The sequence below is a fragment of the Microtus ochrogaster genome, chromosome 7 (genome assembly GCF_000317375.1).
Source record: "Microtus ochrogaster isolate Prairie Vole_2 chromosome 7, MicOch1.0, whole genome shotgun sequence".
NCBI classification, from domain to species: domain Eukaryota; kingdom Metazoa; phylum Chordata; class Mammalia; order Rodentia; family Cricetidae; genus Microtus; species Microtus ochrogaster.
In genome coordinates, this window is record NC_022014.1 from 69,693,454 (window position 1) to 69,719,256 (window position 25,803).

Genomic DNA, 25,803 nt, shown 5'->3' on the forward strand with positions numbered 1-25,803 from the left:
AAAACCAGCATATAAAATGTCATTGCATTAAAGCCTTGAAATTTCAGGGTTTACTAATTACGGCAGCACAGCCTACTGTCACTTGTCCTATGAGAGCGTGAAATCTCAGGATAAGCTTGAACAATAACAAGCTTTTTTTTTTTCACTAAAATGTGTATAGATGAGAAAAAAAGGGCAAAGAAGGGAAAATGGATATCGATTTACAAAGGAATTAAATTCCTCACTAAAGACTTTAGACCCTGTTCTGTAGATGACAGGAAGTTACTGAAAGGGTTTTAATGGGGAGACTAGCAGAATCATATGTGTACTTTTGAAAGATCACACCCAATCTCCTCATGTGTACCTACACACACATACACACACACTAATATACAAATACACACACACACTAACACACATATACACACTGGGAGATGTGGTATGATCATTCTGAAAGCCTGGGTAGAGTGGAGCTGAAAGCAGAATCCAGTTATAAAAGGCCCTTAGTCAGTGACTCCTTAGAGGTAAGGCCCATGCCATGCTCAGCTATTGTGTCTCTGGGCTTGGTCCAATACATGGCCCATGTCAGCCATACCGTTCAGGTGGGTGATGACTGTAGGGTTGGATGGGTGGGTGGATGAGCAAATGGGTAGGCAGGTAGGCAGATGGATGAGTGGATGGGTGATGTGCAGGTGAGCACAGATTATTAGAGTAATCCTAGCAAGATGATAAGGTATGAACTGGGATCAAGGCAGTAGAGGTGAGAAGAAAGGAACAGACTGGAAGTATATTTAAGGAGCAAGAGCAGGCAAGGCTTAGGGACCAATTGGCCGTAAAGGATGATAGATTTGCCAGTAACGTCGAGTTCCAGATCTTAAAGTCAAAGCCCAGAGGCATGGAAGACAAATAGTGGACGGAGGCCTTGTCACCAGCCGGCTTTCAGAAGGACCGTCTTGAGACCTGGCCTTTTGCCAGCTAGTCAAGGCATATTTTCTCATAATCTCTGCAAACGGCTTTGCATCCCCCACAGAGGCAAAGAAATTAAAGGGAGCAAATTTATTGATTTCCTAATACTTCCTGGCTTGTCTTTTGGGGCTATCGCCAGCTCTGTGGAAGTCTTTATTCTTCCTTTAGTTGCCCTCCTTCCTTTCCCTGAAAAGCATCATTTCGTCCCAGATCTTCTCTTCTCGTACTCCTTGGTGGTTTCCTTGTGTTTATGACTCTGTAATTCCCCACTCTGAAATTCCTCCCATCTGAGCAGGAATTAATGCTCTTCACCAGGGACCACTAAGCTTTTTCTATAAAGCCAGGCAGCCACTCTTTAGGCTTCCTAGGCCATGTAGACTTCCACAGCTACTCAGCTTAGTTTCCACAGATAATACATCAGTGGAAGGAGGTGGCTGTCTGTCAATAAAACTTTATTTTAAAAATATGGGCAGTGGGCCACATTTGCCCCTGGGTTATGCTAATCAACCCCCACTCTAAACATACAAAAATGTATGTTGGAGAAAGCAGGGAACAAGACCAGAGTAGTTCTGCTGTGTCCCCATCAACAAGGACTGTGATCTCCCTGCATTATGTTGTCTTGTCTCCCTTGACATCACAGATGAACAAGAGGGAACTGCTATTCCTTGCTCAAGGCAGGAAGGTCACACCCTGTATCTTACATGATGCCTAAAGGACATCATGTTTTATTGTGTCCACTTTACAAATGAATAAGGCAGGTTTCAGGGAGGCTAGATTGGCAGCTCACTGCCTACTGGCTAAGACAGACAGAACTAGGCTCTGAAGACAGACCAATTGACTCCCAAGTTCACACCCTTTCTAGCATATCACACTGTCTCCAAAGGAGAGCTGTCTTGGGAGGGGGGAGGGGAGCCAACTGGCCAGCTCCCTTCGGGAGAGTCCCTCAGCCTCGTCATCACATCTCTGAGAGCTCATCCTTAAAAACCACAGGCCCAGCAGGGCAGTGATGGCACACACCTTTAATCCCAGCACTTGGGAGGCAGAGGCAGGCGAATCTCTGTGAGCTTGAGATCAGCCTGGTCTGCAAGAGCTAGTTCCAGGACAGGCACCAAAGCTACATAGAGAAACCCAAGAGTTGATTGATAGAGCACTTTGGCTCGGACTCCCATTAACGAAGTCCAAAAGAAACCCATTATACATGATTGCCAAAGTGACTATTTCTCGCAGATAGCGGAATGGATTTGCTTGATATGACTGCCTCCATGTTGAGTAATCCTCTACGAGAGCCCTGGAACAACCCTAGCTAGTTTCCTTGAATAGTTTCCCAACAAACCACAAATGAAACAGAGTAGTAAATAGCCTCTGACTCTGAATATGTTACTAATTCTTTGATGCTAGCTTAAAGCCAACCAAATTTTAAGGATTAAGCATGCCCCCTCTTTCCAACCCAAATCACTGATCCAGCTGCTACCCAGAACCAAACTTTCACTAGTAAATACTTCAACAAATTGCACTCTGTTCAGTGCTAAATCTACCTGCTTGTCCTTCTGCTGACTCGCAGCACCCAAGGCCAGTCCTACACCAAGACGAAGTTGTTCCAAGATAGGGAGCCTATTGTTCTTTACATAACTGGAGTATTCCCAACGTCAAGACACATAAAGGTCAAATTAAAATCCCGGGGAGTATGGACTTATAGCCAGGAAGCCAAAGTGAGGTCTAGATCATGATCCGTCTCTAGACACAGCAGGGTCTAGAATTCTCATGGTTCCAAATTCAAATCTTAATGGCCAGCACACCGCAGTAAATAGCAATTTTCTATTCTCTCTCTCTGGCTTCTCCGTTTTCTTGGAATTGGTATTTAAGTGCCTCCTTTCAAATAATTTGTTATTTTTGTTCTTTAATAGATGTTTATCTGATTCCAAATTCATGTTCACTACTGAAAATTTCAAAAGTAAATGCAGTTTTAAAAAAATCTAAATCATTCCCAATCCTAGGCTAAGCATACTGAACATTTAGAAAGATAAACATTCAAGTTGTTTTCCATATACAACAGTGCGTGGATAACATAAATAAATACTATGCATATGTACATATATGTACATTTATAAGAATAGCATTAAACTGTGCATATTGGTAGCCACACTAAATAATATATAGCAACTAACTTTTCACGCAACCAGATACCCTTCTTTCCTATTAATTAATGGTTGCATGGTGACCTGTTATAAGTAGTTGCCATAATTCATTTAGCCCGTTCCCCTGCTGTAAGACTCATTCATTCTTTCACTGCATCAATATCCGCCAATTAGACTGCAGCTTGGCTTGGGAACCGCTGAGTCTCTGGGTCCCTTGACTTATTTTTATTAGTCATGCTCCCTGCCTCCCCTATCTGAGCCCATTCTTCCCTCACAGCTTGCTCTATAGTCTAAATGAGGTGTGTGCCTTAGAGCTGTCCCTGTGATGTGGATCACGGTCCCCAAGGAAGGACCTATTCAGCCTGCCTGTGAAGAGCCTGACAGAGAGACTGAGATTAGCATCTAGGGTGAAAGATGGAAGAGCCGTGGGGTGGGAAGTGACCTCGAGTCTTTTCTTCTTGGCCTGCTCTCCCAAAACGGCTCCGGAAACACACATTATAGAGTAAACAGTGGGACTGGGCAGGCCAAGACCAAGGTGACTCTGAATCCAGACTGGCTCTCAAGATAACACAATGTTCCAGTACTCAGAGCAGCTGCCCTTGGACATCCATGTGCACAGGTCCTGCCACTCAACTGCACCCGCTGCAGAGTGTTGGGTTTCTTAGTGTCGAAAGGAGGGTACTCTCTTCTTCCCGTGGCTGTGGGAGAGTTGGGAGAATTTGAGCTCTGGATTCTAACTGTCCATCTTTGAGTTCCCAGCTCAAATCCTACCACATGTAGGCCTCCAGGACACCATTAAACCTCAATCTGCCTTTTTTTCCCAGCCATAAATTTGTGATAAAATGATATCCACTTTACAAGATGAATAAATAGAACAAAATAATGGATGGAGAGTGTTGGCATATGAGCCAGGCACATAGTAAAAGTTAAGCAGGCACAAGCTATTGCAGCAGCAGCAGCATCGCTGTTCCTATTGCTATTTGCACCAGCTACTCAAAGAACCCGAGCCTTGATAAATTCCAGCTCACCGGGGCCCATAACAACTCCATTATCATAGCCATAAACCACTGAGGGCACCTTCAGCACACTGGCTGATATAATGCTGTACTCTGGGTGACAGAGGCCAACCCGTAAATACATCAGACCAAGCCTCAAAGCCACAGCACTCAGACTCTTAAAACTCAGCGATGTGCTCTCTTCTCGATATAGACCCTCTTGCCAGAGGCAGAGTCCCATAGTCTAAAGTTCCCTACCCCACCGACACTCACAGATTTAATCCCAAGAGGAGATGGGAGGAGGGGTCATGATGGAACTATAGTGTTATTGGTGGGACATGTGTCTGGGAATAGAGAGATCATAAGACAACAACTATCACAACCTTTAGAAGGTTTGGACCCGTTGCTCTTCATCTCTGGTAATGAGAATGCTCAGAAACAGGCCTGAGCACAGCATGAGAGATGTGAGTTAGACCTAAAGCAGAGCAGAGGGGGAGATGAGGGAGAAAAGGCAGCAAGCACAGGTATGCAACCCATACCGCTTAGTCACATTCCCGCTCTGCTTCGGAATCAATTGCATAGCAAGTTTATGTGCCCCACAGTCAATCACAACATTAATTCCAAAGGGAGATTTATTTCCTCACTCGCGCCGAAAGTCCCATATTGACACATGTCTGCTACTTGGCACCTTTGCTGTAAATTAGTGCCTCTTTCCATCGGGGTCTTGCATGCTGATGAGAGCAGGTGGTTTTCAGCAGCAGAGTCAGGCTCTGGCTGCATGGTCGGAAATCACACTCTGGGGTGCAGCTGGATCCCAAGCTGTTTGCTTGCTCCAACTGACATCACACCAGCCGCCCTACTGCCGCTAAGCTTGATCTTCCTAGGCCCTACAAGGTGGAGGTGGTGTCCTTGCCCGCTCCCTCAGCCTCTTCTTCCCACACCCATCCTTTCCTGGGTGAAGGTCTTGGGAAAGGCAGAAGAAAAGGCACTGAGGACAGAAGCCTCCCAAGCTTTCTTGTAAGGGGCTGACCATAATAGCAAAGTCAGGCTTGGGGTAGCGTGGAGATTTGACACCAAAGATTAGACAGACATGGAATGCCCAAAACATGTGCAGTGAAGTCTTCCAGGCTGGGGTCATAGCTCTAGTGGGAGAAGAGAGAAACCGGAAAGATCAAGGGGCTCCTGGATGGACAGTAGATAGGAGGACAGTCAGACAGGGTCTTACAGCAGGAAGTGTGCATTGCACTCTGAGGGTGGCGGGGTAGAACAGCGAAGAAATGGTTTGCTCCCTCTGGCCTCGGTGTGACTTTCCTGGGTGACAGAGGTTAAAACTTTCTTTCTGGAAATAGCCTAAGTTAACACACTACTGAAAATGTCACGGACATTGCAAGAATCTGTTCTGGGCCGAGATTGCCTGCCTTTTCCTGACAGCCCCTGAGAGCCCAAGGACAGCCCGATCACACCCATATGCATAATCATAACTGCGGAGAAGAAGTGTTTAGTCTGCTCTAAAGACTCTATTAATCTATATACGCGTCTCATGGTCCTCTGACAAACACAGCTCGTGCCCTCATTTTACAAATGAGGAAGCTGATGAGAAGAGAAGTCACGGAGTTTGCTAAAGACTATAAAGTCACATGTGAATGAGGCTGGGATTCAGATCCAGGCATCTGGCTTTGAGGAAAGACTATGGCCATGATTAAAAGCATAGGAAGAGAATTGTGGTCAAGTCAAGGACCTTGGGGCAGGAAGGAAGATAAGGGGGAGAGGAGAGGGGCAAAGCAGAGAGTGTAAGGCTGTCTGGAACACTCTTGAGCAGTCTGGGGATTCTGTTTAGGGCATATAAAAAAAATATGGATGTGGGAGTCTCTAAAAACAACCCAGCCAGCCAAGTGTCAGTCTACGAGAGGCAGAAAGGCAGCTCTGTTCAACATAATTCAGTATCTGGTGCTGTTCAAACTTCGAGAGTCTGACTCTGAGTAATTTGTTTTAGATATATTTAAGCACAGCATAATTTGCTGGAAAATTTTCCTGGTGATAATCAATTCAATCTCATGTGCACAACAAACCTTAAGACCTGACTACATTGAAACTCTTTATAAAGTACATGTGGTATATTCCACAAAGATAGGTTCTATAGATTAAGGAGAAAACGGGCTCATAAGGATCTGGGGGAGGAGAATGCAAAAAATTGACTAAGACAAACAAGTTCAAGGTAAGAGTCTAGAGGAAGATGCTGGCAGGACCTGGCCACACAGATAACAAGAAGGTCACCAGGTTATTAACCACGCCCATTCCTAGCCTTCTGAGCATCAAATAGGTTATGCATCTCACCCTTTGAAGAGACAACCCTGTTTGTTTAGGTGTGTTTAGGGTTCTTGGTTCTCTAGCTGTGAGCACAAGGACCTCCATGCCTCCTACAGTGGAGCATGGCATGTGGATGGTTTTACCTGGCATGGTGGGTCAGGAGTGGTATACAAACCATACACACAGAACCCACTTCCTGAGGCTTATATTCTATAGTTTTTCACATTCCACTTACACCTTTCCCCACCCCCATCTGATAAATAAGAGAAGCTCTGCCAGGCGGTGATGCGCACCTTTAATCCCAGCACTCAGGAGACAGAGGCAGGAGAATCTCTGTGAGTTCGAGGCTAGCCTGGTCTACAGAGCTAGTTCCAGGACAGCCAAGACTGTTACAAAAAGAAACCCTGTCTCAAAAGAAAGGAGAGAGAGAAAGAATGTGTCATCAAATATTAACCAAAAGTGTCCTATGGGCTACACACTGTCCCAGGTACACGTGGCTTATAGCCTGGGACAAGGTACTATTTCTGGTCCCCTTCATCTTCCTGCATCCAAACAGACTTAGAGGAATCAGTTTGGGGCAAGAAAAGAAATAAGTGAATAGGTGAACTCATTATAGGAATCTTTTGAAATTAAAGTTCAAATACTACCCAGAAACAAAGCCACATTGTATATAGTCCTTCTGTGACTGTGTCTAGTGAATGTCAGTGTTAAGGAAACCACTTTGAATTTTCTTGCATATAGTAAGGTAAGTCTTTTAAAGTTTTGCTTGACACCAATAATTTGCCCCAGTAAACTCATCATAATACATCATTTGTAGCTTCCTTCAAGCGTTTCCCATTTCACCTTCGTATGTGAAATCAAAAACACTAAGCCCACCATTTGATATAAAGGAAATACAAGTGATGCGCTGACACCAGGACACATGCATATTAGATATAATGGCTTGGGGCTCCTCCATCTGTCCATACTCAACAGTACAGAGCAAGCAAGCCTACAGGTGCCCAGAGACTCACACAGATGTGTACGCTGCACGCTGCACGCTGCACGCTGCACGCTGCACGCTGCACGCTGCACGCTGCCCTGCCAAACTCCCAACACCTGAAGTAGACAGCATTGTGGATGTTTCCTGGGTGTGGGTGAAGGAATGGTAACAACAAAAAAGAAATGTCTTTGAACTCTGGCTCTTCATTTCCTGAGGTTCTGCAGATTTTTTTTTTTTGAGTTCTTGAATGTTTATTTCATGCTGTGAATTATAGATCGTTTTTACTTTATTTTTTTGGTTACCCCAGTTTGTTCCATCTTTGACTCTTTTTTGGGGGGGGGGCTCTTTTCTTTTTTTTCGTTTATTTATTTATTAAAGATTTCTGTCTCTTCCCCGCCACCTCCTCCCATTTCCCTCCCCCTCCCCCAATCAAGTTCCCCTCCCTTGTCAGCCCATAGAGCTATCAAGGTTCCCTGCCCAGTGGGAAGTCCAAGGACAACCCACCTCCATCCAGGTCTAGTAAGGTGAGCACCCAAACTGCCTAGGCTCCCACAAAGCCAGTACATGCAGTAGGATCAAAAACCCACTGTCATTGTTCTTGAGTTCTCAGTAGTCCTCATTGTCCGCTATGTTCAGTGAGTCCGGTTTTATCCCATGCTTTTTCAGACCCAGGCCAGCTGGCCTTGGTGAGTTCCCAATAGAACATCCCCATTGTCTCAGTGTGTGGGTGCACCCCTCGCGGTCCTGAGTTCCTTGTTTGTGCTCTCTCTCCTTCTGCTCCTGATTTGGACCTTGAGATTTCTGTCCAGTGCTCCAAATTGGGTCTCTGTCTCTGTCTCCTTTCATCACCCGATGAAGGTTAATATTCAGGAGGATGCCTATATGTTTTTCTTTGGGTTTTCCTTATTTAGCTTCTCTAGGATCACTAATTATAGGCTCAATGTCCTTTGCTTATGGCTAGAAACCAAATATGAGTGAGTACATCCCATGTTCCTCTTTTTGGGTCTGGCTTACCTCACTCAGGATAGTGTTTTCTATTTCCATCCATTTGTACGCAAACTTCAAGAAGTCCTTGTTTTTTACTGCTCAGTAGTACTCTAATATGTATATATTCCATACTTTCTTCATCCATTCTTCCATTGAAGGGCATCTAGGTTGTTTCCAGGTTCTGGCTATTACAAACAATGGTGCTATGAACATAGTAGAGCATATATTTTTGTTGTATGATAAGGCCTCTCTTCGGTATATTCCCAAGAGTGGTATTGCTGGGTCCAGGGGTAGGTTGATCCCGAATTTCCTGAGAAACCGCCACACTGCTTTCCAAAGTGGTTGCACAAGTTTGCATTTCCACCAGCAATGGATGAGTGTACCCCTTTCTCCACAAACTCTCCAGCAAAGGCTAGCCTTGGTGTTTTTTATTTTAGCCATTCTGACAGGTGTAAGATGGTATCTTAAAGTTGTCTTGATTTGCAATTCCCTGATCGCTAAGGAGGTTGAGCATGACCTTAAGTGTCTTTTGGCCATTTGAAGTTCTTCTGTTGAGAATTCTCTGTTCAGCTCAGTGCCCCATTTTATAATTGGGTTGATTAGATTTTTACGGTCTAGTTTCTTGAGTTCTTTATATATTTTGGAGATCAGACCTTTGTCAGTTGTGGGGTTGGTGAAGATCTTTTCCCAGTCAGTGTTGTATTGTATAAAGTTCTGGTAGTTTGGTGACGATCCCACAAATATGTTCATATCTATGATGGTTTATTTCTGTTGTCAGCTGGCCTAGATTGGGAATCATCAAGCAGACACATTTCTTGTATGTATATATATGTGCATAGATTCTCCCTGAGGGATCCAAAAGGGGAAGTTGAGGGTAGATGCAATTAAGTTACACTGTACACTTGTATTAAATTGCTAAGGAATACATAAAAGAAAAATAATCCACCTTGGGTGTGGGTAATATCATACCATGGACTAGGGTTCAAAACGGAATAAAAAGGGAAATGGAGGCAGCCAGCTGGGCATCAGTATTCATCTCTCTCTGCTCCCTGACTTTGGACACAGTGTGGTCGGTCACCTCAGACTCCTCTGGCCATGCTTCTCTACCGTGATGCCAGGGGCCAAAATAACCCCTCCTCCCTGTAAGTTGCATTAGTTAGATATTTTGCCACAGTGACAGGAAAAGTAATCAGTATAAAATCTCAATCTCTAGGATCTCAGAATGTCCATCTTACACGACAAAGGAGACTTTGAAGATGTGGTTGAAAGCTGATACCGTGATGGGGTTCTTTCCAGGATGACTTGGTGGACCAGGTGAAACCCAGAATTTCTTTTAGGCGAATCAGACTCAGAAGAGAAGGTGGCCCGAGGAAGAAGAAGTTGGCATGATGAGTTCTGAGACCGGAAGGAGAGGGACTATGATGCAAGAAATACAGGCATCTACAAAAAGCAGCAGAAAGCAAGGAAGTGGGTTGTTCGATTCTCCTCTCAGAACTTCCAGACAACACATCCCCGATGATCTTAGCTACCTCAGTGTAGCTAGATTCAGACTCCTGAGCTCCAGAACTCTAAGAGAATAAATCCTATTATCTAATATCAAGTAAGGTACTTATAATATTTGTTCTAGCAGCAAATGGGAACTGATACAATGTTCTTTCATTTCCCATCTTTATAAAATGGCAAGCTCAATGAGATTGAGTAACTGTGTTCAATTATAACACAGATAATGAGAGATGGACTAAGAATTTGGCCAAATACCATCATAATCAGAACCTCTGCTTTTCCCACATTCTGCTTCCCAGATATACCTTTGACCATATCAAAAACTCTGTGTGAATCTAGTGGGTTATCTGGAGCCACATTGCAGATGGGACGCCCTTTTGGTATCCTTCCTGTCAACAACTGTGTAGAAATGCATGCAGCCCCCAAGGCCGCAGCAGCTGGCCCTTCCCAGCTAGCGCTGGCTTCAGGATCATTTAGGTGCCCGCTTATTTCAGGATGGAGAAGTGGGTCTGATTTATTGTGGAGCGCTCCCCAATTTCATGCCAAAATGATTCAATTACCGTCACCCTCGGCACTCAAGAGAGGCTTCCCGCTGGCTCACAAAGATGAGGCCAGGCGTGGCCTGGAGCATGTAAGGAAATTTCACCTTATTATTTATTGGAGAGAGTGAGCACTTCTCTCGCTTTGGAGTAGGTTAGTTAATCATAATATATGGGAGAAAGAGGAAAATGCTTCCCATGTCCAAAGCAAATTCGGGCTTTAATGAGGAAATAGGGCAATGTTTTGACTGCATTTTCCCTGGCTGCGTTGTGCCTCTCAGCTCAGGGTTCCGCCTGCACTGCTGAAGAAATACGAGTTGCCTGGTTTGCTACCAGCATCAAACTTCTGGTTTCTATGGAGTAAGTGTGCCCTTCGTGCCGGGCACTGTGCTAGGCAACTTACAAGTCACCCGTAAACGGAGCATGAAAGGCAAACGTCGCTAGGCTCACCTCACAAATCTGTTGGCTAAGAGGGGCTCAGATAAATGAGAGAAACGTACGCAACTCATGACCTAGGATTACAAGTGAGGATTTTTCTCACCTTGGAGATTTTATTTCTTTCAGAAGTGGGATCAGGTCTACTCTTTTTTCTTTTCCCTCTCCCCCCCACAAGGTGTTGAGGATTAAACCCAGAACCTTGCGCATGCTTAGTAAGCTCTCTAGCTCTGATTTCAGATCATACTTTTAAAAAAAAATTAGTTTTTGAGATAAAGTCTTAATATATATCCCAGATTCCCCTCAAACTTGTGATCCTCCTGCCTCTGCTTCTCTGGTGCTCGGATGACAAGGGCATCCCACCATACTAGACGAGACCACGTGTGGCAGTTAATATTGACTGTCAGCTTGATAAGACTCAGAAGCTCTCAAGAGCCAAGACTCGCGGCTTGTCTGTCTAGATTATCTGGGTTAGGTTTACTTAAGCGGCAAGATCCATCCTGAGTGTAAGTGGCCCTAGCTCATGGACAGGGTGCTTGGGCCGCACAAGCATGGGTTCTAACTGTGGATGCCATTTAACCAGCCACCTCGACCCCCCCACGGTCATGATTTCCACACCATAATGGACTGTACCCCTCAAACTGGGACCTAAATTAACTTCTCTCTTTCTTAGCTTGCTTTTGTTGGTCATTTTATCACAACAGTGAGAAAAGTAATAGAGCATATTTTTTTATTTGAGTGCTTGATTGTCGTACATTCTTCGGGTATCAACCTCCTTATGCATTCTTTTCTTACTCCTTCTTCTAGGTTCTTTCTTATACGGGGTGCTCATCCCACACAGAGTCAGCATGTATCATCACATGGTGTTATTATTGCCCATCCCTCTATGCCGCAGTTCCTTGAGAGCACAGAGTACATGAAGAGTGTCAGCACCAAGCAAACCCTCCACAATTGTTTACTGGATGTGTAAAGGAATGAATGGCATCCGTGCAAATATTGTCACTATAATCACTGTGAACTCTGGGTACCATTTGGGGACAGTGCTATAATTCACAAAGCATATCCAAATATCATTTTAAAATCAGTAGAACCTCTGCTTTACAGAGAAGCTTCTCAGTCTCAGGAGGTCCCATTTATTCAATGAGGCCCTTAATGTCTGTGCTGCTGGGGTTATATGTAGGAAGTGGTCTCCTGTGCCCATGTGTTGTAGAGTACTTCCCACTTTCTCTTCTATCAGGTTCAATGTGTTCAGACTGATATTGAGGTCTTTAATCCATTTGGGCTTGAGTTTTGTGCATGGCGATAGATATGGATCTATTTTCATTCTTCTACAGGTTGACATCCAGTTTTGCCAGCACAATCTGTTGAAGATGCTCTCTTTTTTCCATTGTATACTTTTAGCTCCTTTATTGAAAAATCAGGTGTTCATATGTTTGTGGGTTAATGTCAGCATCTTCTATTTGATTCCATTGGTCGATTTCTCTGTTTTTATGCCAATACCAAGCTGTTTTCAATACTGTAGCTCTGTAACAGAGTTTGAAGTCAGGGATGGTAATGCCTCCAGATGATCCTTTATTGTATAAATGATCATATAAACTACCAGAACTACCAAGTGACAGCAAGATACACATGTAAAGCAGCTAACAAGCTGCCTGGCTTCTAATATCTGCCGTTGATTTGATATTCTTATTTGTTCTTCAACCTTCCAGGACATTTATGCCCAGAGGGATGATTTCCGTGGCATGCTCTGACTTCAGCAAAGATTCATGTGAACCTGGCTCTACATATCTTTTCACTTGAACTTGTTCTTGACTCTGTGATGAGTCACCTCCAGTCTTCACGGGCCATTATTCTTGTTCGGAAATGTTGGCAAGAAAAAGAAGCCTTCTCGGGATAGATAAAAATCATTGCACACCAAGCAACAAAGCATTCAAGGGCAGGAAAGCCAGTCAGAGATGAAGCACACTGTTATGACCCCAACATCCTCCCCCCACCCATGACTCCCTCACCTCTGTTTCTCTCTGTTCATTCTCTTGAAGATCACTTCTTGTCAAGGCTCTAGTTGACATAATCTGCTTTTCAACATGACTGGCTGCCCTTTGAACCAATCCGTGCCCCAAATTTCACAATTGTCCCTTTTACAACCCCATCCCAGCAAGCTAGCCTCTCTACATTTTTGTTAAAATTTATCAGTAAAGAGAATAGATTCATTCAATACATCATAGATCCTCCAGGGCTAGGTGTCCAATTTACTTCAGTCAGGTGTGTTTTAAGGGCTGAGCTCTCACAGACAGGACAAAGAGCTAGGCTCTTTGGTCCACACCTGGAGAAAAGAGAAATATCCAAAAAGGCAATTTGGTGTTGGCAGTCATTCGATGTATATTTCCCATCACCTGTCTCAAAAAAGAACCCAGAACTCTACTAATATTCAAAAGTAATAATCAGTACTTATAATACTCAACAATCATTAATAACAAACCACCTTCTCATTAAAAATGAAAATTTCACGACCAGATAATTGTGAATTCCCACTTTTGGCTGTTTTAGGAAGTGCAATTATCACATTCACCTCACTAATTCCCATTGCCTTGTACGACAGCTGGAAGCCTCGTATGGTTAAAGACACTAGACCTGTTTAGAATCTAATGTAACCAGATGCTGTGCCACTAGGGGCACAAAAATGTCCATTTCTCTGAGTGTGTTGTGAGGCAACACCTTCAGAACACTCAGAGTCTTAAAAACAATAGAAAGTCTTCATTTCCTGGCCAGTGGGCTACACAGGGAACTTGCCCAAATCATGCAGCCACAAGCCTTACCGTTCTTGGCTTGTATGCACAAAAACCATATCCTTGTGACACACTTCAACCAGCAAGAACAGTTAGCAATAAGCAGCGCTACAGAAGTCAAAAAGCACGGTTAGTACGTTTAGGGACTGTCTCGGCTAGGATTTCTATTGCTGAGGCGAAACACCATGACCAAAACCCAAGTTGGGAAGAAAAGGGTTTATTTGACTTTCAGCATTGTTGTTCATCACTAAAGGAAGTCAGGACAGGAACTCAAACAGGGCAGGATCCCAGAGGCAGGAGCTGATGGAGAGGCCAGAAAGGGGAGCTACTTACTGGCTTGCTTCTCATGCTTGATCAGCCTGTTTTCTTACAGTACCAGGCCAAGGATGGCAGCAGCCACCATGTGCTAAGCCTTCCCCCACTGATCACTAATTGATAAAATGCCTTACAGCTGGATCTCATGGAGGCATTTCCTCTACTGAGGCTCCTTTCCCTCTGATGAATATAGCTGTGTCAAGTTAACACACAAAATCAGTCAGTAGAGGGTTTATGAACTATGATGGATTTGGTCTTTGGTCTTGTTTTGTCGGGCATTGGGGTCTACATGCTAGGCATTTAGGTCAGAATGGAGCCTTGGTGCCTCTAGCATGACATCAGTTGGCTAAGGTCTGGGAGGTCTTTTATAAGGATTCAGGTAGTCCAGCATATACATGAAAATGTCTGATTGGAGACTCTCGGGTGTACTTCTAATTGCAATGTCTAAGACAACTCCTCAAGGCCAGCGACCCAAGCTCTGTTATCTGAGCTTTCAAAAATTACTGAAAAGCTTAGTCCCCCAAATCCAAGACTTAGAAGGCAGGCAAGAGAAAGAATCAGAACAATGAAACACTTCTACACCCTAGAATGATGGGCGTCAGGGTTATCAGGTCCCAGTGCTATCAGTATGAGGTAGCTCTTGTGGATATTGTGACCTCCTGGCTGTCCTCTTGAAAAGGTGAGGACATCCATGTGTAGGTGAGCCTTTGCCACCCCAGGTTCCAGGGAAGAGGAGCCAAGTGAATGTCAGCTTACTCCCATCCAGGGCCCCTCTGGGTATCATCTATCAAACACACAAGAAAGTGAGCCATATAGGAGAATCTTCACCGGGGTAGTGGGACTCCTACCCAGGGCAAGCAGGGGAGGGAGGATCTAGGCCACAGTTGGCTGAGTTCCACTTCACTGCCGAGCCCAGTGTAACAGAACACGGAGGGGATGGGAGTGAGATTTCGTGCTGTGTATGTTTATCAGCCCGCTTCCAATTTTGTGTCTGAAATCAAACAGCCAAGGATCTGCATGCTTTGAATTTTAATCTGTCCCTTAAGGGCAGTCACAGGTTATGAATACAGAGAACTAGCTCCAGGCATGGTGAGCCAGCTCGGTACACATACTTATCCCTGGTGCTCCTCTTTGCCATCAGCCTCAGCAGAATGGTCCTGCTGGTCTTATCTTAGCCAAAATTCTTGTGCCAAAAAAATAGGAGCATTTTTATTTCCATCCAATAAGACCATCTGACAGAGATCTGGAGGCCACAGGGGACCCAATGAAGTCTCATTTTCTCTCTTAAACACTCATCTCCTCTGACATCTCAGACCCCGGGTGATGGTGAGGCAAGGGCTTTGTTTATCACTGGAGCTCAGCCACCGTGAAAATGAATCTTAGTTTTAAAAAAATCATCTCTGTGGTGTCAAAAAGATGCCTAACTCTCATTCTATGATGTCTCAAAAGTGCAATAGAAGTCAAAAATGATCATCAAAAAATAAATAAATAAAATAAAATATTAGAACCCTGCAAGTGGCCATTGGTTTTCAATATTTCAAATCATGCCTTCTTTCTTCTTCACCCATGTTGCTCGTACTGCGCACTCTCTCAGTCTATGTGCTGTCTGTCATGCTAGGGGCTGAGTTCTACCTGACAAGGATTAAAGGATACGTCTTATCAGCAGGAAAGGGTGGTACAAGAAGCAGCTCCACAATTTTTCTATAAATCAGAGTAGCCGATGCCCAAGTTGGACTTGAGATTTGACGCTCAGCCAAGTGTAAGTGTACATATTCGACAAGTATGGAATGAATGGCTGCTGAGGATTTAATCCTGTTTAACATGCAGATGCAAAGAAAAATAAATTGAGATAACTTTTTTGAGTCAAACTGGTTTGATTCTGCAGAATCCAATGCCAAAGCAACCACCTTTGCCCATCTCTGGCTCAGTTAGGGATGTCCTTGTGTGTCCATCAGAGGCTTCATGCTCAAAAGCATGCATCCTGTGTTGTTCTTGTTCTTATTGTTGTTGTTGCTGTTGTTGTTGTTGTTGTTGTTGTTGTTGTTGTTTGCAAGGGTTTAGACAGGGTCTCTAGCCCAAGCTGGGCTCAAACTCACTATATAGCTAAGGATGATCTCGAACTTCTGATCTCTCTGCTTCTACCTCCTGTGTGCTGGAATTATAGGCATGTGCCACCACTCCTAGTTTAGATGGTATTGAGGATCAAACCCAAGAGGACTTTCTGAATGACAGGCAAGAATTCTACCAACCGAGCTAAATGCACCTCACCCCTGCTTTGTTTTTAAGGCTTGAGTTTGGTAAAGTCATGGGTGAACCCACAAACTTCATGGCAATTATCCTTCCTCTGGGAATGGTAACAAAAACAAAATCCTTCTATGGAGCAAAATCTGGCCATGAGCCATTTATATAAACAAAATTGCAGGGAAGAATCCCGTTTGCACAGATATCTACCTCTGTCCTTTTCCACTTTAAATCATCCTCAATGCTAAATGAACCTCTGAAGTTCATTGATGCCTTTCTCTATTGTCTTTAAGGACAAGAGTTGCTATAAACAGAGCCATTAGGAATTCCTGCTCCACCAAACAGACTGAGAACGCTAAGAGAGGTAGATTCTCAAAGGGGATAGGCAGCAGGGCACAGTGCTGGACTGGGTGAATAATCTTAGTGGACACAGAGATACTGACAGTCAAACCCAGATACCTAATGTGCAAAAGATATATATTCCAGCCCCTCCTCCGCCTTGTTCCGTGTGTTGGCTAGTTTTATGTCAACTTGACACAAGCTATAGCCAATCATCTGAAAGGAGGGAGTGTTAATTAAGAAAATGCCTCCATAAGATTGGGCTGCAGACAAGCCTGTAGGGCATTTTTTTAAATTAGTGGTTGATGTGGGAGGGCCCAGTGCATTGTGGGTGGGGCCATCCCTGGGCTGGTGGTTCTGAGTTCCATAAGAAAATAGGCTGAGCAAGCTATTGGAGCAAGTCAGAAAGCAGTATGCCCTCATGGCCCCTGCATCAGCTCCAGCCTCCAGGTTCCTTCCCTGTTTGAGCTCCTGTACTGATTTCCTTCAATAATGGACTATGATGTAGAAGTGTAAGCCAAATAAACCCTTCCCTCTCCAACTTGCTTTTGGTCATGGTGTTTCAGCACAGCAATAGTAACCCTGACCGAGACACGCTGCCTCTGGTGCCCTTGTTTAATCTCTCCTTCGTCTTTTGAAGTTGGACAAGAAACGAAGAGCCTTCAAGGTCCAGTCAAATCCGCATTCCTTTCATAGACTACTCTACTCGTTGGCCTGTGACTGGCGCCTCATGAGGGTGGGTGAGAAAGGGTCTGAAAGTGACAGGAGGTTAAGAGAAAGGCTGGCATTCGTGCTATACCCCATGGGACAAGACCGCTAGACTAGGGTCTCCACTCAGGTGCTTTGTATCATGCCGTGACTTAACAAATCGTCTTTCCAAACCATGCTGTTCTGTTCACGTGTCCCCTCAACATCCGTATCTAGATCCCCAAGGTCTAGAACCATATTCTATATAATATGATTTCATATGTAATAAAGCCTGGGGCATCATCAGCTCTCAGAAAATGGTAGAGTGGATAATGCTGGTGGTCATCCTTACTAAGCAAAAAGAATAGGCTTTGGTGTTCAATTCCCAGCAGTCACTTGGTGGCTCACAACCATCTGTAAAGAAATCTGGTGCCCTCTTCTGGCCTGCAGGCACACATGCAGACAGAACACTGTAAACAAAATAAATAAATAAATCTAAAAAATAAAAAAGAAAGAAAGAAAATGCAGATGCCTGACCTTGCCATTGAAACATGACCAGGTATTGGCGAGTATCCACGTAAGACCTTCAATTCTGAGGACCTCTGGCTGAGCCCTAGATTCTGGAGCAACAATATTTCCGTCCTTGGGAGAAATTGTTAGGTTGTAAAATGAAAAGAAAAAAAAAGCAAAAGGAAAAGAATGTTGGCATCCACCGCTCACATGCACCCTGTGAGAGGATTGAAGGCTGCTCACAATGGTTCTTAGGGAAGGGAACTGAGAATGAGTGTCTTCAGATTTCAGCCCTCAGAATAGCTCCCCGCCGCTGTGACTCCCCTCCCCAGCTCTCCGATCCGCAATGTCCATGCACTCTCTCCACAACCATTGCTGTGGTGTGAGCGTGCATGCACACACACGCACACACACGCACGCGCACACACACGCACGCGCACACACACGCACACACGTGCACATGCAATGAACGCTTAGACGTTCCTTCCAGCCAGTGTCCAGCCAAACAGTTGTGATATGTCAACTCTAGGGTGTGTCTGCTCATCTAGGCTAAATGTGATTTCATAAGGTTTCATTTCCCCACGTGCATCTAATCCAGCTAAACCCCACAGGAGATTCCTATGAACGATTTGGAATGAGGGAAGAAGCTATCACACTGTGGTTTTATACCCGGAGGGCTGAGGCAGGCAGTCACCAGCTGCATTGTTCTCTACATCCTGGGCTCTTTGATATCCCAAGATCCCAGAATATTTTATTATTTTGTTTTTAATCTCAGTAGATTGCCACTTACCTGGCATAGGAATAGCTTTTGAATCTGAAGCTGCCCTCACCTTTCCCTGGATTCTCTGTCACACCCTCCTACCCTTGGCCAGCAACTCATCTGTTGAGGCCTGCAATGCAGGGCCCAGCTTTTCATACAAGATGCTCATATCACCGGGGTTGGAGACCATGAAGACTGAAGTGGGTTCTAGTCTGTCCTGAATTCCAATACAGGCTCATGGGTTCCATATTGCCTTTACTGTCCCCCACTTTAAGCTTGTCCTCCTCTCTCCCCTCCTGATTCCTGCCTCAAGTACTTCAAATTCTAGCATCTGACATTAAACCCAAAATAATAGCCTCTCACTGGTAAAGCTACCTGCACAATTAAGAGGCATTGAATCCTACAACATTATGGACATCTCCAGGGACTCTGGGGCTCTGACTAAATCCTATGTTCCATGTTCTCTTCGTTTGCTGTGTATGGCAACTTTTTAACATCTTAAAACAACTTTCTGGCTAGGTTGTTTCTCCTAGAGCAAGTCAGTTTCTTAGGTACAGCAAAATGCTCAACCCTTAGCACATAGCTGACAGTGCATTTACCAGTCCATAGCTATACCTTAGTCTATCTGATCTGTAGACCCCAAAGGCAACATTCATCTACCTTAGACATCCCAGAGCCATGTACCAGGTACCACCCCATGTCTTAGAACCCCTGTGTGGTTATTCAAACTAACCAATCCCTACATTTCTCCCCTGCCCTGCTTTGCTGTGCCTTGCCTTACCTATGGAAATGCGGGAAAAAAAAAAAAGGCGTGACTTAGGCACTCCCTCTTTCCTGTCTCTCCTGCTACCTAACCTTTACTCTGTTGCTTTCTCATGTGGCCCTCCATAGTGTCCATGCATCCTACGTCTAGGATGAAGTTAACTTTCCTGAACCTCTACTGTGGCTTTTCTCATAGCCACACTTCATTGACCAACCCACAAAGGACAGATAAAACTCAGATATTAAAGACTCTGCCCTTCTGTAACAGCTCTGCATCCACTTGGGCTTAGGCCATATGTCCTTCCTCTTTCACTTTGGTGATCATAAGAAAAAAAGAAAAGCCAGTCAGCTTGACGGAAAAATGAAACCAAATACAGCTGAGCAGAGAGAGGTAGAAAAGATGGAGAAAATCTGAGACAGAGACAGGGTGACTGAGTCCTGTCATATACTTTTGATTTCCAGCATGACATAGCTCCATAATAATGGATGGTCTATGGCCCTTGGTATAAGTCTGTACCTCGTCACAGCTGTGAACTTTTTATATTATTTGCAGAAGACTATTTTCTAAACCACAAATTTCTCAGTATTTTAAAGGACCTCGCCAACACAAAGACAAGAAAACACCATTATTTATGGGCTAAATTATGTCCCTCTGTAATTCATACACTGAAGTCCTAACTGCCTGGACTTGTGTGTGATTATACTTGGATGTAGGACCTTTAAGAGGTGTGAAGTTAAACTAAATCCTTTGGGGATTTTGCTAGTGCCCTTTAAGAAGAAATATGGATACTCAGACTGACACCATGGATGGCTGTGGACAGAGATGGTTATGTACATGGGTGACTATGTACAGAGGAAAGATCATGAGAGTGTGGAAGGGAGACAGTCGTCCGTGAGCCAAGGAGACAGAGCTCAGTAAACACCAACCTTCCAGCACCTTGATCTCATACTTCCAGCCTCTAGAACTGTAGATAGATAGATAGATAGATAGATAGATAGATAGATAGATAGATAGATAGATAGATAGATAGATAGATGATAGATGATAGATAGATACATACATACATAGATACATACATACATAGATGATATAGAGAGATAAAATGTGTATTATTTGAGCCATCTAGTATGTAGCAATTTTTTCCGTGTGTGTGTGTGTGTGTGTGTGTGTGTGTGTGTGTGTGTTTCGTGACCATGGTGTATGTTCATGTGTGGGCACATGTGTGTAGAGGTCAGAGGTTAACATCAGATGTCTCCCTCAATCACTCTCTGCCTTATTTGCTGAGTCATGATCTCTTCTGGAATGCAGTTTACCAACTCAGCTAGTCCAGCTAGCTAGCTTGCCTGGAGAGTCCCCAGTCTCTACCTCCTGAGTGCTGGGGTTACATGCAGGCCTCCACACCTACCTGGCTTTTATATGGGCTTTAGAGATCTGAGCTTGGTCCCCAGCAAGCACTTTCTCCAGTAGGCCACTTCCCAGCCCAATGGTATCTTTTGTTGCTGCCACATATGACTCACACACTGACCACAATGTCTCCGTGAAGCACCACCATGACATCAGCAAAAGGATGGCTCTGAACCAGGAACACTGGAAACATTGGGGAGGATCTGACAACCAGGTCAGGAGGAAGGTGGAGAACCACTGCTTTAGATGAACATCATAGCTAGAAATGGATTCAGGGCACAGAAGATACATGAAAAGGTGAGGAGATAGATCAGGGGTTGAAGGTGCTTGCCACACAGTCCTGATGACCTGAGTTCAATCCTGGATACTCACAAAGTAGAAGAAGAAAACCAACTCTACAAAGTTGCCCTCCAACTTCTACACACCTCCAGTGGCACACACACCCATACACACATCATATGTGCTTTCGAGTGTGCATGCACTCCCGTGAGTACACACACTCATGAACACGTACACATATACATGTAAGAAATACATGTTGAAAATATTAAAGAAGATACATTAAAGAAGACAAAAGTTGGACTAGCCAGACATTTCCGGGACTTCTGGTTCAAATTAGTTGCCATCAAGTTCCTTCCACCCCCTTCTTGCCTCACAAACCAACCCAAAATAACAGAGAGAACAAGGTGCAGAAGCAAAAACTCCAAGTGGATGAGGCTACCAAACCATCACCTACAAAAACAGAAGAGTAGAATGAAAATGTCTATGGCAGAGCAAGGCCACAGCAGTTTGTCCAAAGAAGATCATCATGAGGAGAGAAGGAATTCAGAGCCTCAAAGAGGCCGAAGGAGCAGAGGCAACATGTACCCAGACAGTTGGCGCTCTGAAAGTGAGAATATTGAAAGATTGTGTTAAGAGCAAAAAGGCAGGGCTGGTGATGTAACTCAATGAGAGAGCCCTTGCCTAGCACGCTCAAGAACCTGGGCTCAGTGCCCAGAGCCACAAAATACAGAATGCATAGCTTAGGTGTGCTGATGGACAACCCCTGAGATGGACCCCAGGGAGTTCGCATTTACATTGTTTCCTTAGGGCGCTATGGTCAGGCTGTGTGGCCGACAGAATACAGAAGAATCAATGGTAAGTTACAGTTGAAACAAGGTTATAAAGCCACGATTTCTATCTAGTTGACACTCTCTCTCCCTTCCCCTCTTTCTTCCCCTTCTCTTCTCCTTCCTCTCTCATACTATCCTGGGCCTTAACCTGCTGAGTGGCCTCCCTCAGGGATGCTCTTTATACCTCTCGTGTGTTGGAAACTCCGCCTTCTCAGGCTCTTAGTTCCAGGCTTTTTCTCTTGACCGAATTTGTGTTGGTGGAATACGGCTTCTCCTAAAACAGGGATGAACACAGTAAACTTTTTCAGTCTATGAGTATGTAGAAGTGTCTTTCTTTTTTCCTCTAGAGTCACACCTGATGGATAATCTGACCACTGAAAAACTTTTAGGCTATGTCGAGATGTACCGGAGCTCTAAAGCTGAGGGGATAGATCGTTCAATAAGTACAAAGACCTGAGTTTGATCCCCAGGACAAAAGGTGAATGTTTATAATCCCAGCACTGAGGCCGCAGTGGGCCCTGGGGCTCACCTGCTCACACGCGTGTACACACACACACACACACACACACACAAGACTTCTCGTGAAGCAAGGAACTCAGGACCGCGAGGGGTGAACCCACACACTGAGACAATGGGGATGTTCTATCAGGAACTCACCAAGGCCAGCTGGCCTGGGTCTGAAAAAGCCTGGGATAAAACCGGACTCGCTGAACATAGCAGACAATGAGGACTACTGAGAACTCAAGAACAATGGCAATGGGATTTTGATCCTACTGCACGTACTGGCTTTGTGGGAGCCTAGGCAGTTTGGATGCTCACCTTACTAGACCTGGATGGAGGTGGGTGGTCCTTGGACTTCCCACAGGGCAGGGAACCCTGATTGCTCTTCAGGCTGACGAGGGAGGGGGACCTAATCGGGGGAGGGGGAGGAAATGGGAGGCGGTGGCGGGGAGGAGGCAGAAATCTTAAATAAATAAATAAATAAATAAATAAATAAATAAATAAATAAATAAATAAAAGATTAAGTAAAAAAAAGACTTCTCGTGAGCAACACTGGAAGCTAAAAGAAAAAGAAAGGAATGAAGCAACTAATTAAAATTCTGACTGAAAATTATTCAGTCTAAAAGTTTTTCACTGTCCAAATTAACCATCAGGCATAACTCTAGGGGAAAGAAAGGGAGATACGTCCACACTCTCACAGACTGAAGAAGCTTACCTGCATGGATCCCTGTTTTAGGAGACAGGCGGAAGCCATACTCCACCAACATAAACAACTTGGTCAGGAGAAAAAGCAAGGAACTAAGAAACTGTAAAGGCAGGGTTTCCAACACAAAGAGGTGTAAAGAACATCTCTGAGTGAGGCCACTCAGCAGGTTCAGCACAAGGACAGTGGAGAGGAGCACAGAAGGTCACAGAAAGATCTCCAGGGCAGTGCAAAGAAACATCTACCTACGTGGACATCTGTATGCCAGATAGGAGGAGACTTAGCCAGAAATACGAGAAACAGAAAATCTAATAAAATGTCAGAATATCATTCTAGGGGAGCTGATCCCCCACCCAAAAAAATCATCATACATTCAAAAGTGACCAGCAGTAGGACAGTTATGACAATTAAACAGAAATATTGACCAAAGCATGTGATGTAACTGGATTGGGAAGATATGAGAATGGAAAGGGTTGAACAAAGGGGGGGAACTTCTCGCCTTCCACCTAAGAGTTAAACACAGAATTCTGAAGCAAAGAAGTCAGGAGAGAGCTGTGAGCACATATTATTTATGAGCCTGGGGAAACAGCTTTTTAAAAATGGAAAGGGATGGTTCTGAGAAGAGAAGGAGTGAAGGAGGGGGAGGGAGCAGCCTGGTTGCTCATTTTTGCTATAAGACTTCAAGTACTATTTGTCCTTCATGGATCAATAGCCCAATGAGAAGGACATCTCAGGAACAATGATAGGGATGGTACCAAATCCTCCCACCCCAAGACCTTGGCATAACATAAGACTCCTAGAATCTGAACCACCACAGAGGAGAGAGAGGAGGTTCCCAAGAGTGTAAAGTACCTCTCACTTAGAATAATAAGAGTTTGAAATAAATACGAAATTCAGTTATAAAAAATGAAAATCATGCTTCCTGATCACCTAAGTGAATGTATGGTCACATCTTCTGAGAACTTTCTAGAATTGGCCATTGAGGTGGCTCAGTGGATAAAGGTGCTTGGCACCAAGCCTTGCAACCTAAGTTTGATCTCTGGGACCAACATGGTGGAAAGAGATAAGCAATGCTAACAGGTTGTCCTCCGATTTACACATACACATGCATCTATACACACACACACACACACACAAGTGCATACATGTACACACACACCAAATAAAAATATTTAAGAATAGCTTTAGTGTTCTGTGTGACCTGATGCAGTGACAGCAGAGAGGCAGCAAAGGGAAGAGCTGAAGACTTTCAGGGGCTACCACAGACAGCAGCGAGAGCAAACACTGATGCCCCCTTCACCAACCTGCAAGAAGCCGAGGTGGCATGTATGAGTGGGTCCCAGTTGTTTGGGAGAAACAACTCAACAGAATGGTAGATAGGATGTGGGAAAAAATAGAAAGAGTGACAAAGGCAAATGCTGAGGAGACCATGAGGTGGGGAAAGATCATGAATTGCTCCCTCCAGGGATGTCCTCCATGAAGACCACAATCTGAACACTGAGCTCCATTCTCCACCCAGTCCTGGAAAAAGCAGAGAAGTAGGGCTCCATTCTTTCAGCTTCTGATGGTCCTCCAAGGGCCTCAGCACCTGCTTGAAGCTCATTCTGCACCTTAGAAGGCCCAGCTTCCTCTCCCTCCCCTCTCCCAACTACCCTCTTGCCACTCCAACTCCAGCCTAGGTTTCACACTGGTCCATACCTTAGAGCCAGCAGTGAGTGACATCCCTTCATCTCCCATCTCCTCCTTCATGAGCCTGTCTTGTGCTTTCCAAAACAAAGACTTCATGCTTGAGATAGGGATGGAGGCTCAGAGTGAGGCACTGGCGCAGAGTGGGCTGGATTCAGAGTTCGGGCACCTCAGCTTCCAGGATGAGAGTGTGATTGGATAGATGAGGAAGAGCCACCATCCTGGAGTCCACAATGGAGAGAGCTGAGTGAAAACAGAAGCCAGGACCAGTGAATGGGGATGAGGCCACAGACACAACAGCCCTTGGTGGCAGGGGAGGGGGTTCTTAGGAAGTCCTCAGTTGGGGGAATATGCACAACTCAGAAGAAAGAGTTCTGAGTTGGAATAGGGATGCTAACACAGTCTCAGAAAAACACCCCCAGGTTAACTTGGCAAAGCCAGGATGTTCTGTACTGTAGGTACTGTACCCCTAAAGCCTCTCGGCAATGGGTGGCATAGCCTCTGCATCTGAGGCCTGAATGAGCTCAGCATGTTTGGGACTCTAGGGATACCCATCCCAGTTCTTTCAGGCCCAGCCAGTCCACAGGCACAGTGGTGACCCCAAAGAACTCCAGGGTTCTCCACAGGGCCAACTTTAGTGTCTTTTGAATTTATATGGTTCTTTTTTCTTCCCAAACACATTGAACAGTGGATCTCTCAGATATATATATATATACTCTTTCCATCTAGAACACAATCCCCTTCTGAGTGGCTACCTTGAGGAAGCCCTAGAATTTAAGAAATTCTGAAGAGTCAGTGTGAGTACTCCCTGGGGCATGGAGACCTTGGCCTGTGGGAAGCAGAAGTAGAATATATAAGTGTTGGAGAGGGGATTCTTTTTTGAGAAATTAGCAAGAGTGGGCTGATTCTACTGCAGTGAGGGGAAGATAGGCCTGCTAGAACAGCAGCTCCCGTGCTCTGACAATAGCCCTTGTATGTATCCAAGGTAGCATGAACCAAAGCCTGCCTACATCCTAGGTTTCCCATGAGACCCAAACAGTAAAGGCCTCAACAAAAGTGTCACCTTCTCCACAGGATCTCCCAGAACCCAAGATAATGTAAAATCTCCTGGTATATAGCCATTCAAGGTCCTATGCGTCTCTCTCTCTCTCTCTCTCTCTCTCTCTCT